The sequence below is a fragment of the Macrobrachium nipponense genome, chromosome 15 (assembly GCF_015104395.2).
Source record: "Macrobrachium nipponense isolate FS-2020 chromosome 15, ASM1510439v2, whole genome shotgun sequence".
Classification (NCBI taxonomy): domain Eukaryota; kingdom Metazoa; phylum Arthropoda; class Malacostraca; order Decapoda; family Palaemonidae; genus Macrobrachium; species Macrobrachium nipponense.
The window spans coordinates 46,540,613-46,548,112 of NC_087208.1; the positions used below are offsets into that span (position 1 = coordinate 46,540,613).

The 7,500-nt window shown below is 34.6% G+C and overlaps 1 protein-coding gene across 1 annotated transcript in view; it reads left to right on the forward strand.

The window, feature by feature from the left end:
* LOC135226682 (agrin-like) overlaps positions 1 to 7,500 on the forward strand; it is a 45,397-nt gene that overhangs the window by 27,676 nt on the left and 10,221 nt on the right. The gene's annotated exons all lie outside the window — the stretch shown is intronic.

Sequence of the window (7,500 nt, forward strand, 5' to 3'; positions counted from 1 at the left end):
ACAGAAAAGAAATTAAGCTTTTGGCCTGAACGCAAAGAAAGCTACTAGAAAGAAAAGACAACTATTTTCATGAAAACTTTAAAAACTATTAATTCAGTCAAGATTCACTACCGTTTCCTAACTACACAAAGTCATTGCTCCTCAGACCAAGAATTCTACATAAGAATGAAGTTCCATTTTGAGTGCTATTACAAGAATAAATTTACATGGAATCGTTAGTAATGACAGCTTTTTATGCAATTTCATCTTGTGAGAATATTACCACATTCACTGCTGTGAAATCTGTTTGATTTATAGTATCGTTTTAACCACAGGCAGGATTCCAATGTCTTAAAAAATAGAAAGTCACAAGATGTGACGTAATATTTTCCTCAGTTTTTAAGGATTTCTTCGATTCTGCTATTGAAGAAATTTGATCTTCTTTGTTTCTCAAGTTACACCCCACGTGTAAGACGAATATTTAAATGCGTTCACTAATATACAATTTACGTATCAATACACTGCTTGCTTCTGCGTGTACAAAACTCCCAGATATTAACGTTTTATATTTTGAAGGAGGGAAATTACTCGTTATGCAAAACTGGATTCGAGTAGAAAAATGAGGAGATAAAGTCAGGAGAGTCAGTGTTGAAATGAATAACTAGTGACTATGACATTGGTCATATATTACTTCACATTTCACCTAAATCTCAAGGTCGATTGCGAAAGTAGCCAGAATGTTCATTACAGAATGATTGGGTCTATTTTGGATAAATTTTATTATAATTGCTAATGGCCCATTTCGTACAAGGCGTGATATGAACTCCAGCGTAAGTTGTACATTATTTTCCTAAATTAACCTAAATTAAAATGTGCTAAAATCTATGTTCAAATAGAGCGTCGTTTCACCAACGAAAAATTAAAATGAATACACTATATTTCATTAGAAATATTTTTCTTTTTTTTACCGTTTATTATGCGCATTATTTAGTTTTTACACATTTTCAATCTAAAAAAGATATCGTAAATTTCCTATTCTAAAATTTCTGTATCTTTAACTCAGCTCGAAACAGCTTTTTCACACCTTTTTAGGCCTCTCCATTGGAATTTTCCTACACTCCCAAACATGAACATTAACGGCTTACTCCCCAAGTAAGCGAAAATTATCTGTAAATCAGCAGTGCCAAGGAAAAAACATCCTTAATAAGAGGAAATGCTTTAAAATTACTAACAGCTTTGAGACTTTCATCCTGCCTCTGTTTTTCCAGAAATTCAAAGACTTTTGTTCAGTCAAATGGATTATCAGTCGCCTTCTACTCTCTTTTCCTTCTGTCCTGGGCTAGAAAAGGGAGCTTGGTTGTCTTTACCAATTGGTTTACGTTCGTTAAGATTATATGCATCCTATATTTACGTCAAGAAGATAATATAGATGAATCTCTTTAATATTAAGTTTTGTCATGAGAACGATCTTTTTCGGAAGATTTTCACAATAAAAACGATTTAATTGGGGAATTTTCGCAATAGGGTCTTTCTGGGTGGATTTCCACAATAAAACTACCTAATTTGGAGAACCTCTCGCCATAAAAACGATCTGATTTGGAGGCCTCACCATGAAAATTGATTCTTTTGAAGAACCCACCATAAAAACAATCTCTTTTGGAGAACTTCTCACCATAAGAAATATCTGATTTGGAGAACTCACCATAAAAATTAATTCCTTTGAAGAACTGCTCACCTTTAAAACGATGTATTGCAGAACTTCTCCCCATAAAAACGATCTCTTTTTGAGAACTTATCACCAATAAAGATCTTTTTTGGAGAACTTCTTACCATAAAAACATATCTTTTTGGAGAACTCACCATAAAAACGATCACTTTTGGAGAACTTCTCACTACAAAAACGATCTCTTTGGAAAGCTTCTCACCATAAAAACGATCTCTTTGATAGAACTAATCACCATAAAAACATTGTCTTGGAGAACATCTCACCATAAAAACGATCTCTTTTGGAGAAATTCTTACCATAAAAACGGTCTCTTTTGGAGAATTTCTCACTTTTAAAACGATGTTTTGGAAAACTTCTCGCCAGAAAAACGATCTGTCTTGGAGAACGTCTTACCATAAAAACGATCTCTTGAAGAACTTTCTAGAACGAAAACGATCTATTTTGGATAACGTGATAAAAGAACGATCTAGAAACCATTGATAATTATCTCTGTGGTGCAGGTATAGCTTATTAGTATGACTTAAACTGCATCGCAAATACTATGAAACTAACTAAGATATCCAACCAACTCGTAAGAATACCGCAAGCCATTCATTCATCCATGTGCTGTTTCCTTGTTTGATTTCATCATAAATATAGTTTACGTAAGTTCCTGTTGTGTAACCGAGGACTCTTAGACACGGCTGTCCCTCCATTGCGCTCCAGTTCATCTAAAAACGTATTTTCACGCGCCACTTCTTGAATTAATCTCGGCTTGAAGAGTCATAGATAGAGAAGAGATTCTCGTATATTATGCCAAGTGGTTACGGTGTTGCGACATCATTTTTTTTTTCATCCTGTCTGGGTTTTTCTGTGAAATAGTTTCTCATCGGTGTGGTAAGCTTCAGTATTACGTCTTTAACCCTCTACCACTGGGGAACATTGCCCTGTGATTCAGTAAGACATAGAAAACATTCTCATATATTATGCCCAGTGGTTACAGTGTTGTGAGATCATTTTTTTTTTTTTCGTCTGGAGTTTTCCTATGAAATAGTTTTTCCAACGTTATACTTAGAGAAGAACGTCAAATATTTCATTAATGTCCCTCGGCAACAGATGGAAATTGTCCTTCAATATAGCAAGACGTACATTTGCAACTAGTTATTCTCACCTCATAAGAAACATTACTTGAATTCTTATTTCAAGAGTATCTTTACCTGATAATTCTCCCAGAGGCCAACTAGGCAGTAGACACATCTTGGAATACTGTTAAAAAGGAAATTATTTCCTTGGTAAATACTATGCACTTCTACAACGTTATTCGTGCCCAAGAATTCCCTGCCTAAGCTCACTTCCTTCGGGTACTTTCCATGCCCAGGATTCCTTAACTTAAAAACTCGGTTTTTAAAGCATCATCACCATTCTAATGTTTTCGAAATCATAGAAAGTCATACTGGTTCTCAGCACCTCAGTGGCGTGGTCGGTATGGTGTTGGCGTGCCACCTCGGTGGCCGCGAGTTCGATTCTCGGGCATTCAATAAAGGGGTGAGAGATGTGTATTTCTGGTGATAGAAGTTCACTCTCGACGTTGTTCGGAAGTCTCGTAAAGCCGTTGGCCCCGTTGCTGAATAACCACTGGTTCCATGCAACGTAAAAACACCTTACAAATAAACAAAACAAAAACATGTTGGTTCTCTGATTTAACTGGAAGTGAATTTAAAATGGCAGTTGATAAAGAAGAATCAATACTTGTAACTAGTTCTTGATAAAGTAACCTTCCAGGAAAATCAAGGGAAAAGACAATCCTTGTGGAGATAGTGCCACCAGTGCACCTCATTTAGTGCACTATAGGCATTGCTAAAGGCTGTTTGCAGCGTCTTATCAGTCCTTAGCTGCACCCACCGTTTAGCTAGACAATTTACTCTACCTCCATTCATCTTCCTCTCTCAATTCTTGCAGTCCAACTACGCCATTCGCTCTCTTCACTGTCTAAATTAGCTTCGTAGCCGAATTTCCATAAATCAAATCAAGTAAATAGAAAACGCTGATTCTTAATTGATGAAGACAATGAGAGGGATATATCGCATTGCCTGAGGGTACTGAATTAGTCAAATTATCTTTTACTTTTATATATTTATAAGAACCTCAAGGGTCTCTTTCCAAGTAAACAATCATTACAGATATGACGAATAACTTTATTAAAGAAGACTATGGAATCCGTGCTAAATAACTTTTATCATAGGAATATAATAAATCTGGAACTGAGAACTTATGAACAGAAAGTCAGGTATGGCTATCAGCACCAGCGACTTTAGAATTCATTTTGAAAATTCACTTGGAATTCCAGACGAGCCCCGTCTAGACAAAGAAACGTGACGTCTCCGTTCACAACAGGGAATGCTGTGTTATTATTCCAAGAGCTTTGATTACGTGTTGGGTGATGGGATGATGTTCTGTTTCCTTGTGAGATTAATTATGAGTAGGTCCTGTTTCTGTCTTTATCGGTTTCTTTGAGGTTGGTATCTTTTTCCTTCTAAGTTTTTTTTTTTTTTTTTTTTTTTTTTTTTTTTATAAATACCTCACTTTCTATCACTACTAAGTCCACGTACAAGCAATTCCCTTTCTACTTTTCTGGATTCTTTTCTACATATTTCTTTGCAAATATATTTACTAGTACTTCACTCTATACCTTTACCAATTTACATTTATGTGCAGTCATTCAGAATTTGTTACAACCCAAGGAATGACAAAATTCTTATGTAAAACGACAGACTGTTACAAATCACAATCGCGCGCCTTAAATGCACGTCTTCTGATTTCCAGGACGTCCTAGGATATGCTCTTGTGCTCAGAAAACCCTGTCATTTGGTGGGAAAATCCAAAAGTCCCCACAAGTGTGTAATTCTCGCAAGATCTCTTAAAGCGTTTTCTCCGCCTACTACGCCTACTGCTTCCAGTGTGACTCCTGGAACTCCAGAACCCCAGGCTATATCCAATATCTCTGAGTGATCTTCCAGAGGCCGTCTTCTCATAAAGTTCCCGCTCTACTTACTACTTCCAGTGTGACCCCTGGAACTCGGGCCGACCTTCAATGACGCCGAGTGAGCTTCCAGCTAAGCACAGCTACGAACCTTGATGTTCCAGAGGCCGTGTGACGTCAGCACTAAGACCTGGACGAGGAGTTATTTAACTGCAAAGAAGGGTCGTAATTCGCTCATTCGCTTCGTGAGACCTGGAACGAAGAGAATCTCGCTGCTGGTGGAAGAGGTAAGTTGGAGGTAAATATTGAACGACATCTTATTAGCAGGCGCCTTCTATCAGGTTCTTTTTTCCAGTTTTGATATGACTGTCGGTATTTATTTTTCCATGATGGCTTTCCAGGTACCTTCTCTTTTTAGAGAATTGAATTTATTTTATATATTAAATATGCACATTTTCATTCCTGACCACATTTATTTTGCTCATATCTCTTGTTTCTTCTCATTCGTACAATATTTAGTATATATTTCAAGTGTGCAAACACCTTCATGAGTGCACACACACAAATATATATAATATATATATATCTATAGATATATACTATATATGATATATATAATAATATATCTATATATATACATATATATATATATTGTATATATATATATATTATATATATATATATAATATATATATATATATATATATATATATATATATATATATATATGTGTGTGTGGTGTGTGTTGTGTGTGTGGTGTGTGTGTGTGTGTATAGTCATAGTTTAATTAAGAGCGATAAATCACCTGTGCATAATCCAAGTCATATATTCAAAGGAAACAGTGGAAATTAAGAATTAAAATGGCAAACCTACCAACTGCACCATTCTAGTTCCTTACCATCTATACTTTTACCTTCATATCATCTAGTGCAGCAGTCACTCTTTCGTCCTTCTGTAATTGCATTCAGGTCATCTAGCACAATGGACACTCTCATTCCTCTCTTAAAACCAGGTTAGTCATTTTCTGCCATTACATCTTTAGAAGTTAAAGTCATTAGAAGTAATTTTAATGTAATTTTAATTTTGAAGATCACATTAGTCCTGGCTGTTGAGACTTTGTTCATTTGTTCCACCAAGTTCCGAGAGATGCTTTATATAATCAACTCTGAGCATTCGGGCTTCCAAAGATTTACTTATTATTATTATTATTATTATTATTATTATTATTATTATTATTATTATTATTATTATTATTAGTTGTTGTTGTTGTTGTTGTTGAATTTTTTTTCACCAGTTTAGTGACTAGTATGATTCATATCATTATTATTTTATTATTATTATTATTATTGCAACCGTATCCAAAACAACAGAAATGCCTCAAATTCTTTAACTTGGATTTCTAAATACAAGCAATGCACTTCATGGCCCATATATCAACACTCTAAGACGCAAGACTGCAGGTGGCAATTTCATGGAGTATTGTTCCAAGGTGAGAAATGATATATGTACAAAAACGTTCAAACAAACTTATTTGTTATTATATACAAACGTTGTTTGATTTTTGCACGTGATGTGCTCTATAATTAGACAGATGGTATCAATGTAAGTCTTACTATTGACAGCTGTTCCGGGAATTATTTTTTATATTAGAGTAGATCATATGTAAGTCAGAATGTATTGAAATACACTAGCATATAAATATAGTATACTTAATTGATAATAATATATATAGATAATATAGTATATATTATTAGATATAGATATAATATATAGATCTATATATTTGTGTTTAATAAATATGTGGTACATTATATTTATATAATTATTAAAGAATTAAGATTATAAACAGAACAAAAATAACAATACTGTTTTCCGACGTCAAAACAAACCTCGTGGTCGAACTGTAAAATATACCATATAAAGCGGTAGTTTGTCTTCATGAACGCAGCTACTACACGAGAAACAATCCTCACAAACGCAACGTAAACAAAGAGGCACTTCATGAACGCTGCCGCACAAGGTTAGGCATTCCATTAATCCTTTAACCGTCACGATGGACTCCATGAACTCGCCAGTCGCGCAGCGCCGCTTAAACACTTCATGGACGCGACTCGAAGATGACTTGTAGATTCGTCGGTGTCTTTAATAAACGAGTTTTGTGGCCTTGTAATGCCGCTGTCTTCGCTCATATTAGCAGTTAAAGTGTCTCAGGATATATCAGTGTATTTTTATACGCAGATAGGTTTAGATTAAATCGCGCCGAAAGGCGTTGAATAAACGTATTATTGCACGATTATCGTCAAAGGTATTGTGAGTTGTCATGAAACGAGTTTTCTCTTTTGAGTCCGTTTTCTTTACACTGATTCTCTGGTCCTTAATCTAACATAAATTCTCAGTTTTACTGATAGATAGAGAGAAAGAAACAAAGGAAGATTGATAGATAGATAATTAGATAGGAAGATAAATAGTTCAGTTCTGTGTTTCATATCCAAGAAACATAGGAGAAAAAAAAATACAGTATTATGAAATACAGTAAAGTTGCGTAAAAGTATGATTTATTAACCTAGCATATATTTCTAAATATTGCACATAAAACCTATAGATGAATAGACGCCACTTCAAAATATTCTATGTCCTATGATGCATTTTTCAACCTCATATTCTTTAGCAAACCCCAAAAATAAATGACGCTTTCTCTTAAATTTCAACGAAGAGCCAAATCAAAACAAAATAAAAACTATGAAATCGAGAACACCAGAAATAAACATTTAATTCTCATTTTCCTATTTCTTAGACTTTAAGAACCAAAAACAAGAAAATCAAGAAAATCAGGATG